We start from the raw sequence: 11,301 nt of genomic DNA on the forward strand, positions 1-11,301 counted from the left end.
TGCCTCGCGCCTGCGCCGCCACCCCGCTCCTCGCCGGTGTGCTGCCCCGCCGCCTCGGTCGCTGGACCACCGCGCCACCCGGTCGTCGCCCGTCTCCACCGACTGCGGCCCCGCGCAGGGCTCCGCCACCTCGTCGCCCGCGCGTCGCCGTCCTCCTCTGCCGCTCGTCGGAGCTTCGTCGCCGGCGCCACCATGTCACCGGAGCCAGATCCGGTCCGGGTGGATGAGATCCACCAGGACGTGATTTAAATGGGCGCCCGCGTCCCGGATCCGCCCGTCCCGCTTCCCTCTGTGCCGTTTTCTACGAGGGTAAATTCCACTAAGTCCCAGTTATTTTTTAGCATACTTCTTCGCATCATAACTCCGTATCCATGTCTCCATTTTGGGCGTGTAGCATATCAAATTGTTCGCCTAAACGGGCACTTCGTTTCGTGACATTGCACCATGTTCATTTGAGCTCATATTGATGCCCTAAATGCTGTTCCAAGAGTGCTATGTAATGTTAGTTTCAGATTCTTATTAGGATTTGGACATTTGTCATTTTTGCCATGTTTAATGTGTGCCTCCTATGAACTTGAGCCCTACATGTATTTTGAAGTATTTCATGCCATCTTCACAGTGGTGCCATCCTTGTATTTTGATTTTTGTAGTGAGTGCATCGAGCTCGTGAAGTAGTGTACTTGCTATTGCTGTTTTGCTAGACTGATTCTGTTATATTATGATGCTATGTAAACCTGCTGCTACAAGTCATTATATGCATGATCTGGAGATGTTCACTAAGGATGTTTTGTTATACATGTCATGCTCTATCCATCCATGCCCCTGATTGCATTTATAGTGTGCTGTAGCTTGTTGTAATCTTGCTCTCAAATTGCTAAATAATGTTGCTGTCAGCCTGTCCACATTAAGTTCAGTTTTGCCATGATCTTTGCTAGTGATCCATGCACCCTATGAACTTGATCTTGCCATTCTTAGCTTCATAAACATGTATTTTTCTGTTTGTCACCTTTTCATGCCATGTATAGCTCTGTGGTGAGTTGTACAAGCTCACCAACATGCCTACTTATTGTTGTTCCTGCCATGTCTGAATCTGTCATATCTCTTGCTATGTTTACATGGGTGCCATCATATTTTCTGTGCCCTTTTGGCTCATGGTCAGTAAGGGTCTTTTGTTATATGCAATTAGTAGATTCATGCCATGCCTTTGTTTGCCATGATAAGTTCCTGTAACATGTTGTTTGATAGCTCTAAACATTGCAACCTGATATTATTTCTGCTAAGCCTGAAACTGTTATTATTTGCAATCTTGCCATGTGCTTTTGAGCATGTTGTGTTGTTTTCTGGAGATAGCTCAGTGTTCATGTTTTGTCATGATTTACCTTTACTTCATGCCCATGCCTTTTGTTCTTACGTTGAGATGCTGTAGCATGTTGTTTTGATGCTTGCTAGATGCCTAGTTGCTGTTTTGGACAGCTTGTCCTTTAAACTTGTATAGAGTGTATGTGTTGAACCGTTGCTCCGTTTTGAGTGTGCCCTATATGAAACTTGCTTAGAATTGCATGTAGTTTCATATTATCATGTTGAATCCTTGTTTTGAGGCGTTTGCTTGATGTTTGGATGCATTTAGCATCAATGCCATGTTTAACTTGTTTTGCTCATATCTTCTAGGCCGTGGCTCCGAACCAAATGAACTTTATATGCAACTTGACTAGAATCTCGTGAAGATCATCTTGGTGCATCTTAACTTGCTGTTTAAAAACTTGAACATAAGGTTTATTCAGATCTGGACCAATTTTGAAATTTGCATATGAGGACTTACCGGATTAGTTCTATGTTGTTTCCAGCCTCATTTAAACTTGCTTTGATGTGTTGGTTTTGTATGCATCATCTTTAGCCCTGAGTAGCTCCATGTAGCTTTGTCATGCATCATGTTTGGTTGTGCATCATGTCATGTATATATGTGGTGTGTTTACTATGTTGTTTGCTTCTTCTTGATAGTTCCCGTTTCGTTGCAATCGTGAGGATTCGTTCGTCTACGCTTGGCTCGGCTTCATACGTTCGTCTTCTTCATGGACTCATTCTTCTTCCTTGCGGGATTTCAGGCAACATGACCGTCACCTTGGATCTCATTACTATCATTGATGTGCTAGTTGCTTCGTTCTATCGCTATGCTGCTACCTATCACTTGTTCTTCAAGCCTCCCAAATTGTCATGTCAGCCTCTAACCTTTTGACCCTTCCTAGCAAACCGTTGTTTGGCTATGTTACTGCTTTGCTCAGCCCCTCTTATAGCGTTGCTAGTTGAAGGTGAAGTTGAAGATTGCTCCATGGTGGACAGGATTATGGTTGGGATATCACAATATCTCTTATTTAATTAATGCATCTATATACTTGGTAAAGGGTGGAAGGCTCGGCCTTATGCCTGGTGTTTTGTTCCACTCTTGCCGCCCTAGTTTCCTTCATACCGGTGTTATGTTCCCGGATTTTGCGTTCCTTACGCGGTTGGGTGATTTATGGGACCCCCTTGACAGTTCGCTTTGAATAAACTCCTCCAGCAAGGCCCAACCTTGGTTTTACCATTTGCCTCACCACCACCTATACCTTTCCCTTGGGTCAGCCAACCCGAGGGTCATCTTTATTTTATCCCCCCCCGGGCCAATGCTTGTCTAAGTGTTGGTCCAAACTAGAGCACCGTGCGGGACCATCCCTTGGCAACTTGGGTTACGTTGGTACATGTACGCTTAGCTTATCCGGTGTGTCCTGAGAACAAGATACGTGCGACTCCTATCAAGATTGTCGACACATCGGGCGGTCTTGCTGATCTTGTTTTACCATTGTCGAAATGTCTTGTAAACCGGGATTCCGAGACTGATCGGGTCTTCCTGGGAGAAGGAATATCCTTCATTGATCGCAAGAGCTTATCATGGGCTAAGTTGGGACACCCCTGCAGGGTATAAACTTTCGAGAGCCGTGCCCGCGGTTATGTGGCAGATGGGAATTTGTTAATGTCCGGTTGTAGATAACTTGACACCAGATCTGAATTAAAACGCATCAACCGCATGTGTAGCCGTGATGGTCTCTTTTCGGCGGAGTCCGGGAAGTGAACACGGTTTTGGGTTATGTTTGACATAAGTAGGAGTTCATGATCATCTCTTATCATTGCTAGTTTCACGACCGTTCCGTTTGCTCTCTTCTCGCTCTTATTTGTGTATGTTAGCCACCATATATGCTTAGTCGCTGCTGCAACCTCACCACTTTACCCCTTCCTTTCCCATTAAGCTTTGCTAGTGTTGATACCCATGGTAATGGGATTGCTGAGTCCTCGTGGCTCATAGATTACTACAACAACAGTTGCAGGTACAGGTTATGCGATGATCATGATGCGAGAGCAATGTTTGCTTGTTTTGGAGTTCTTCTTCTGCTTCTTCTTCGATCAGGGGATAGGTTCCAGGTCGGCAGCCTGGGCTAGCAGGGTGGATGTTGTTTGAGTTTCTATTTGTGTTTCATCCGTAGTCGGATGATGCTCTTATGTATGTTGTATTGATGTACTCTTGTGGCATTGTATGCCTTGTATGTATCCCCATCCATTATGTAATGTTGATGTAATGATATCCACCTTGCAAAATGCGTCTCAATATGCGGTTCTATCCTTGGTGGGACCTTCGAGTCTCTTTAGGATAGTATCACATATTGGGTGTGACACAATCCTTATCTGATCTTGAATATTCTTTGCCTTCACAAAGATCTGCATGCCACCATGGAGGTGCCTCCCGAGCCCTGGTCCAACATAGTTGATGGTGTTGGAGGCCGTGGGGTTCAAAGGTGGCTCACTCCGCTGGTGTGGGCGAGCCGCCCCGACAAGGGTCTTGCCGGGGAAACCAGCTTCGTCCATCTGCACTTTGTGGCCTTGGTCCTTGATGTTGCCCTGTTTGTGTCGTGCCTTCGGCTTCTCTCCGGCTTCCCTCCTTTGCCATGTTGTGTGCGGCCGTGGCACGCGGCTCTGACTGCCCGTGCACAAGTAAAGGGGTCAAAAGGAGAGCCCCTACTTTTGTACACCGACAGGCCTCGCCTTTTAAAGGGGCCGGCGGGACGTGTCCGGCTCGGGCATGGCCCAGAGTAAGTTCGCATTTTTTTTAAACGGACGGAGTAAATAAATAAAAAGAAATATCAAACAGAGTGCAAAAATTTTGAAATAAATTTTCGCGGTCCTCTAATAAAATTTAGGAAGATGTGAACATTTATCTGGGCTAAAATGCAATTTTAATGAATGCATATTTTTCTAATTCAAATAAAATAGCAATAAAAATCCAATTAAAATATTTATTCGATTTTAACATTTTTCCTCCAATATTTCCTTTATTTTGGAGAAGTCCTTTTATCTCCTCTCATTTATTTTAATATTGGAAATATTCAGAGAGAAAAACATAAAACCAAAATGATCCTCTTTTCAAATTTGAGAAAATTCAAATATGAAAATACTTGAAATCCCCAACTCTCTCCTGGGTCCTTGAGTTGCTTAGAATTTCTAGGATCAAAACCAAAATGCAAATAAAATATGATATGCATATGATGACATGTGTATAACATTCCAAATTGAAAATTTGGGATGTTACAAAAGGTTTTGTTCATACCAAGAAGTGGATATTTGATTTCATTCAACGAGCGACCTTTCTCGAGGCCACGACTTTGGTAGTAACAATCTGGAACATTTGGCAGGCCTGGAATGATGGAAGATACAATGATGTTAGGGTGCATCATCGCAGAGTGGCTGAGAAAGCTTTGGCTTATATTGACTTCGTTGCGCAGAATTGTGGTGGAACTGCATTTGCTATAAGGCGTGATACCCCAGTATCTCCTGTAAAATGGGTTCCGCCGCCCGCAGATGTAGTGGCCGTTAATGTGGATGTTGGACTCTTTAAGGAGTCTCGACGGATGGGAATTGGTGTGGTAACCAGGAACCACATCGGAGATTGCTTGTTGGCTTGCCGCGAGCATGTTGACGAGGTTACCGCCCCAGAATTAGCTAAAGCACTGGCGCTACGGCGTGCGGTGGCTCTCACCCGTGAGGAAGGATTTTCAAGGGTCGTTTTCAAGTGGGACTGTTTGTCAATTATCCAAAGAACCAATGCTTCTGCAGTTGATCGCTTGCCGGTGGGGCTTATCACTGCTGATATCAAGGAGTTGGCGTCGGTCTTCTTGTCTGTTCGCTTAAATCATGTAAATCATTTGTCGAATGCCATGGCACATATTCTAGCTAGATCTTGTGAGTCCTCTAGTGACTCTATTTTTCATGTAACCCCCGATTGTATCCGGGAGGCACTCTCTTTTGATTACACTTGATCAATAAAGCGTGATATTACTAAAAAAACAAATGCTATAGACGAAAAGTTGGACAACATCAAAAAAGTCTGGCCCTATTACACCCAGGGCGAGGACAAGAACTAATATGGGGTAACAAGTTCACCAAACTGCACAATGGTAATATTTTGAGTTTGATGATCAGTCCATGTGTACTATGGTAGATGTGGTACTCTGTTGAACTTCATGATCAGTCCATACTAGTTTGCTAGATGTGTTATTGTGTTGAGCTTCATGATAAATCCATCTGCAATATGGTATTATATTAGATGTATTGTTCTTGTTCAGCTAGCCTTAGTGCTAACCAGTCGTCGGTGTCAAAACCGGTGGATCTCGGGTAGGGGGTCCCGAACTGTGCGTCTAAGGCTAATGGTAACAGGAGGCGGGGGACACAATGTTTACCCAGGTTCGGGCCCCTCGATGGAGGTAATACCCTACTTCCCGCTTGATTGATCTTGATGATATGAGTATTACAAGAGTTGATCTACCACGAGATCATAGAGGCTAAACCCTAGAAGCTAGACTATGATTCCGATTGTTGTTGTCCTACGGACTAAACCCTCCGGTTTATATAGACACCAAAGGGGGCTAGGGTTACACAGAGTCGGTTACAGAGAAGGAAATCTACATATCCGAATTGCCAAGCTTGCCTTCTACGCAAAGGAGAGTCCCACCCAGACACGGGACGAAGTCTTCAATCTTGTATCTTCATAGTCCAATAGTCCGACACAAGTACATAGTCCGGCTGTCCGAGGACCCCTTAATCCAGGACTCCCTCGGTAGCCCCTGAACTAGGCTTCAATGACGACGAGTCCAGCGCGCAGATTGTCTTCGGCATTGCAAGGCGGGTTCCTTCTTCGAATACTCCATAGAAGATTTTGAACACAAGGATCGTGTCCGGCTCAGCAAAACAAATTCCACATACCACTGTAGAGAGTACAATATTCCACAAATCTAATCTGCTAACAACTTTTCACAGCGTGACATCACACCATGGCCCGGTCATCATTCAAACCGTTTTTCTCAACGAGCTGCTGCACATATTGCGAGGAGGTTTACTTGTCACGTCTTGTCAAAGCAGAGATCGTGTCCCCTTATCACGGGATTCTCATCAATATGGCTGTAGGTAACCCAACCGCGCCATCAACACGGCGCTTGGGGAATAAGCGAGTTTATCTGGCAAGTGGGGGCGCGCAGGATCCCTGCTGCCTTTATAAGGAGATAAGGATTCCCCTTTTTCACCCACGCCTTCACCTTCCTCTACTCATCCATTCTCTCTCACTGGAGCTCCAACGCCCAAGCGTTCGTCTTCTCCACCCACAAAGGCCCTCCGGAAATGTCCGGATCCGGAGCAGGAGGCAAGTGGATAGCCTCTACAGTCCGGGAGAAGGATATCAAAAAGCTTTGGGAGGCCGGGTATCTGGCCAAGAACATCAGCCATCGTCTCCCGACGGCGGGACATATCGTCCCAACCCTGGAACCCCATGAGAGGGTTGTATTCCTCCCTCACTTTGTCCGCGGGCTAGGGTTTCCCCTCCACCCATTCGTTCGTGGCATCATGTATTACTACAGGATCGATTTTCACGATCTATCCCCAAATTCCTTTCTCAACATCTCGACATTCATCGTTGTGTGCGAGGCCTTTCTCCGCATCTCGCCGCACTTTGGCTTATGGCTGAAGATCTTTAATGTGAAGCCCAAGGTAGTGAGCGGCAAGCACGTCGAGTGCGGAGGTGCCATGGTGAGCAAGATGCCCAATGTCACATGGCCATATGGTACTTTCAATGATACCGTCAAAGGGTGGCAGCAACAGTGGTTCTACGTCACCGAGCCGCGCGACCCAAAATGGGCCGCAGCTCCCGAATTCCGATCTGGAGCTCCACTGCGGCTTACGTCCTGGCCCAAGAAGGGCTTGAACTGGTCTTCGCCTGACGAATTGTCAGTGCTCCAGACGCGCGTCAAGGATATGGAAGACAAGAATGTCAAACTTGTCAATGTAGTCCAGGTGATGTTAGTTCGTCGGATCCTTCCTTGTCAACATAGGGCTTGTAATTTATGGGAATTCGACCCGGCCAAGCACCAGACCCTGCTAGAGCTCTTTGGCTCCTCGCACAAGGACATCTAGAAGGTGCTTTTCAAGTCCGGCAAATCATGGCCTGACTCAGCCGAGGACCGCGGGTACCAACTGTCCCGCCCTGCAAGTTCGGTAAGTCATTATATGTTGGCAAGTCATACGTTTTATTCGCATAACCCAAGGGAAATGCTTAATGTGTTTTCCACAACTCTCCTAGGGCTGGACGAAGAAGGTGGGGCGGATCTACTGTCTGGCACCACTGCCGGAAGAACCAGCTGGCCCACTTCTAACGAAGATGCTGGTCCCGGCGCCTTACAAGGTGCCGAAGAAGAAGGCTGAGAAGGAGGCCAAAAAGAGCAGGGGCGGCCTTCGTCGCCATGGTACTCCATACACAATATCCAAAGACTCCGATGCCCGCTCTTCCTCCGGAGAGGACGAGGAAGAGGAGTAAGACCAATCCCCAGTGAGGGGAAGAAAAAAAAGGATGGCCTCCACATCTTTGGAGGCCGAGTCGCCTAAGAAGGGAAAAAACCCCCTTCCGGAGGAGTCTACTGATGCTACCGACAGCAGCCCAGATTGGGATCCCAGGGCCCAGCCCCTGGTGAACTCGTGAGTATATAAAACCCGAACACATTTACGCATCCAAACTCACTACGGCATGATATTTTAATCTTTGAGCCATATTGTTTTGTAGTGCGGCAAGGTCCCGCACCAAACAATCCTCATCGGAGGATTTACTAGGCTCGGATGCTATGGACAGCGGGACGCCCCTGAAGGCCCCCTCCCCAAAACACGTGAACAACACCGAGGTATCGTCCCAGAGGGACCCAGGCCAAGGAGGAGGGAAAAGATCATCAAGGCGGCGCCAGAAGGTCAAACTTCAGGGGCCGGACACACGGGAGAAAAGGCTCCCATGGATGTCGACGGCGGGGGCTATCTTGAATTCGGACCCCCGCCGGACGCAATTCCGGAGACTGATACAGCTCCAAAATTAGGAAGGCAGCCCCCCTCAGCTGGAGGGGGTGTGCCTATTCCACCGGCAACCTCTGTCCAACTAGAGGTGTCGGATACTTTATCAGCGGCGCTGAAGAGCGCCTTCATCATCGACGAACACCGTGCCCTTATGGGTGCGGTGATTGAGAAGATTCAGTCCGGTGAGAGTGGACTGAATGAAGCCTGCGTCAGCCTTATAACGGGCTTTGATGTATGTTTTGTGAGGTTTCGAAGAGTGTCATAGTATAGGTAGTAGCCCCTGATACACTGTTCGGTGAAAGAAGGAGCCGGACAGAGGATCAAAAATATATGTTCACAGGAGACTCACTTTATGGCATCTCTCCCTCCTTTTATTTTGTAAGCAGGCATCTGTAGCGACTGTCGCCTCTCATACTATGGAAGTCTCCAGACTGAAGTAGAGTCTAGAATGGGCCGAAGAAGAACTAGGCCGAGTGAAGAAACAGTTGGAGGATAACCAAGGTATGCAAAAACCTTGTTCGCATTAGCGCGAATGAATAAGTTAATATTATGCTCTAGGGGCGACGGCCGAAATTGAGGCTCTTAAGAAGGCTGTGGCCGAAACCGAGAAGAAGGCAGCCATAGAGTAGGCTCTTCGTGAGCAGCACGAGGCCGGGGTTGTTGAAGCTGAGCGAGAGCTTCAAGAGGCCGTGAAGAAATGTGAGACCTTGGAGCAGGGTTTAACAGAGAAAGAATCCAAACTCACCAAGGCTCATCAAGCCACACGCGATGCCCGGGAGGAAGCCCAAGGTGGCCTGCAGGAAATCCGGGAGGCGAGGAAGATCTCGGCGGGTAAGGCTTTTGCTATGCAAAGCAAATATTTGAGGAGAAAACCTAAGCACTCTTAATCCTGAGAGTTGGCCAGTCGTCGGCTTCTGCCCCCACGTAGGAAGTACGGGGGTGTTCGGGATAAACCTGAGCACTCTTTATCCCAGTTTTGGGTCCTTGAAGGAGGTTTCCAGCACAACGAACCAGGCAATCAGACTATAGGGCTTTATCACTCTCACTTAGCCATAGGAGTTTGACAAAAGGAAGGTAGGCGCAGCCCTTGGTGTTTGGAAGACCGCACGAGGGGCTCTATAAGCACCTGATCGGAAGAAAAGCCAATCCATCACACGCTACATTCGTTATCGCATAATGCGGAAGAAATCCTTAAAGATTTTACAACCTCTCGAACAGCTGACCAGCTCTCGCCGTATCATGACAGTCAGTTTTCGGCTTTCTGTACTAAGGCGCTCGTCCGAAAGAACCGGGACACAATCACAGTAGTTCTCCCTGTGCCGCCTTAGGCGATATAGCGGAACGTAAGGCAGCAAAACATGGGAGCCGGGCAAACCCAACTATTGACCCAAGACATGATTCGGAGCTGATGCATATAAAATGCTATAAGTTCGGGGTGCCGAACGACCGCGAAGGTGTTCGAACTTTATTGCCGTTATTATGGGTACAATGAAGCCCTTGGCATATTAATGCATATCGCGGTGTACGGATGCCATTTGAAAAAAAAGTGTCAATAAGAAACAACAGCAGATAAGCGTCATATAAAGCCACATATTGTAATTGAATAACACGTCGATGCGTATGAATACAAGTAATGTGATAAAAATAAATATGACTTCGAAACCTGCTGAGATCAAGCGGGAGGAGGCTGTGTGCGGATCCGGAGTGTAATCGGATGGTCATCAAGGGGCATATCTGAGGATACCCTTACACATTCAAGCTGTTTCCATGTCGCCAATCCTAGCCTACGCAAAAGTGGACCTGCAAAGAAAGTGCAAAAAAGATATTTGTGTGCCACGAAGCGGTTATTGTGGCCTATCCTAGTTGTGCCTCCGTTTACTGCCGGAGAGTTTTAATTGAGCTCCGGACGAATCGGGCTATCCTGCCGCGAAGTAGTTCGGACTCCCTTGATGGTGTCCGGGAGCTTGGCCGTTGATTTGAGGTTCGATTAAAAGATGCCACTCGTTGCTTCTGCTGTTAAGGCGGCGGTATACTCTTCGGCACAGAGGGGGAGTTCGGCCTTGCCATTAACTGTTATGACGTTGCGCGGACCGGGCATCTTGAGCTTACGATAGGCGTAATGTGGCACCGCGTTGAATCGAGCAAAAGCGGTTCATCCGAGCAGTGCATGGTAATTACTGCAAAAAGGGACGACGTCGAAGATTAACTCTTCGGTACGGTAATTGTCCGGTGAACCAAAGATTACCTCCAGAGTGATGGAGCCTGTACAACGGGCCTCCACACCTGGTATAACACCTTTAAAGGTGGTTTTAGTGGGCTTGATCATCGAAAGATCAATACCCATCTTGCGCACTGTGTCCTGATACAGCAGGTTTAGACTAGTGCCTCCGTCCATAAGGACTCATGTGAGGTGGAATCCGTCAATTATTGGGTCAAGGACTAGTGCGGCTGAATTGCCCTAATTGGTATTGGTCGGACGATCCATACGGTCGAAGGTGATCGGCCATAGTTTATATTGTGGGGCGACTAGCTCCGTTAAGTCGACATCCCTAAGAGTGCACATCCGTTCCAGCTTGGGAATGTGGGTGGCGTTTATCATGTTCACCGTTTTGATTTGCGGGGAAAATTTCTTTTGCCCTCCCGTGTTAGGTGATCGGGGCTCCTCGTCATCGTCATTGCTTTGAGACCCCTTCTCCTTGTTTTGGGCTCCTGGCCTGCCGGCTTGTTTGAAGACCCATCATTCTCTGTTGGTATGATTGACTGGTGTTCCTCTGGTGCCATGAATTTGGCATGGACGATCGAGTATGCGGTCCAAACTTGATGGGCCTGAATTGTTCTTTTTGAATACCTTTTTCCGCTGACCGGACTAGAGCCACTGAATCCGGCATTGACTGCCGT

This window comes from Triticum dicoccoides, chromosome 2B (assembly GCF_002162155.2).
Source record: "Triticum dicoccoides isolate Atlit2015 ecotype Zavitan chromosome 2B, WEW_v2.0, whole genome shotgun sequence".
Lineage (NCBI taxonomy): Eukaryota > Viridiplantae > Streptophyta > Magnoliopsida > Poales > Poaceae > Triticum > Triticum dicoccoides.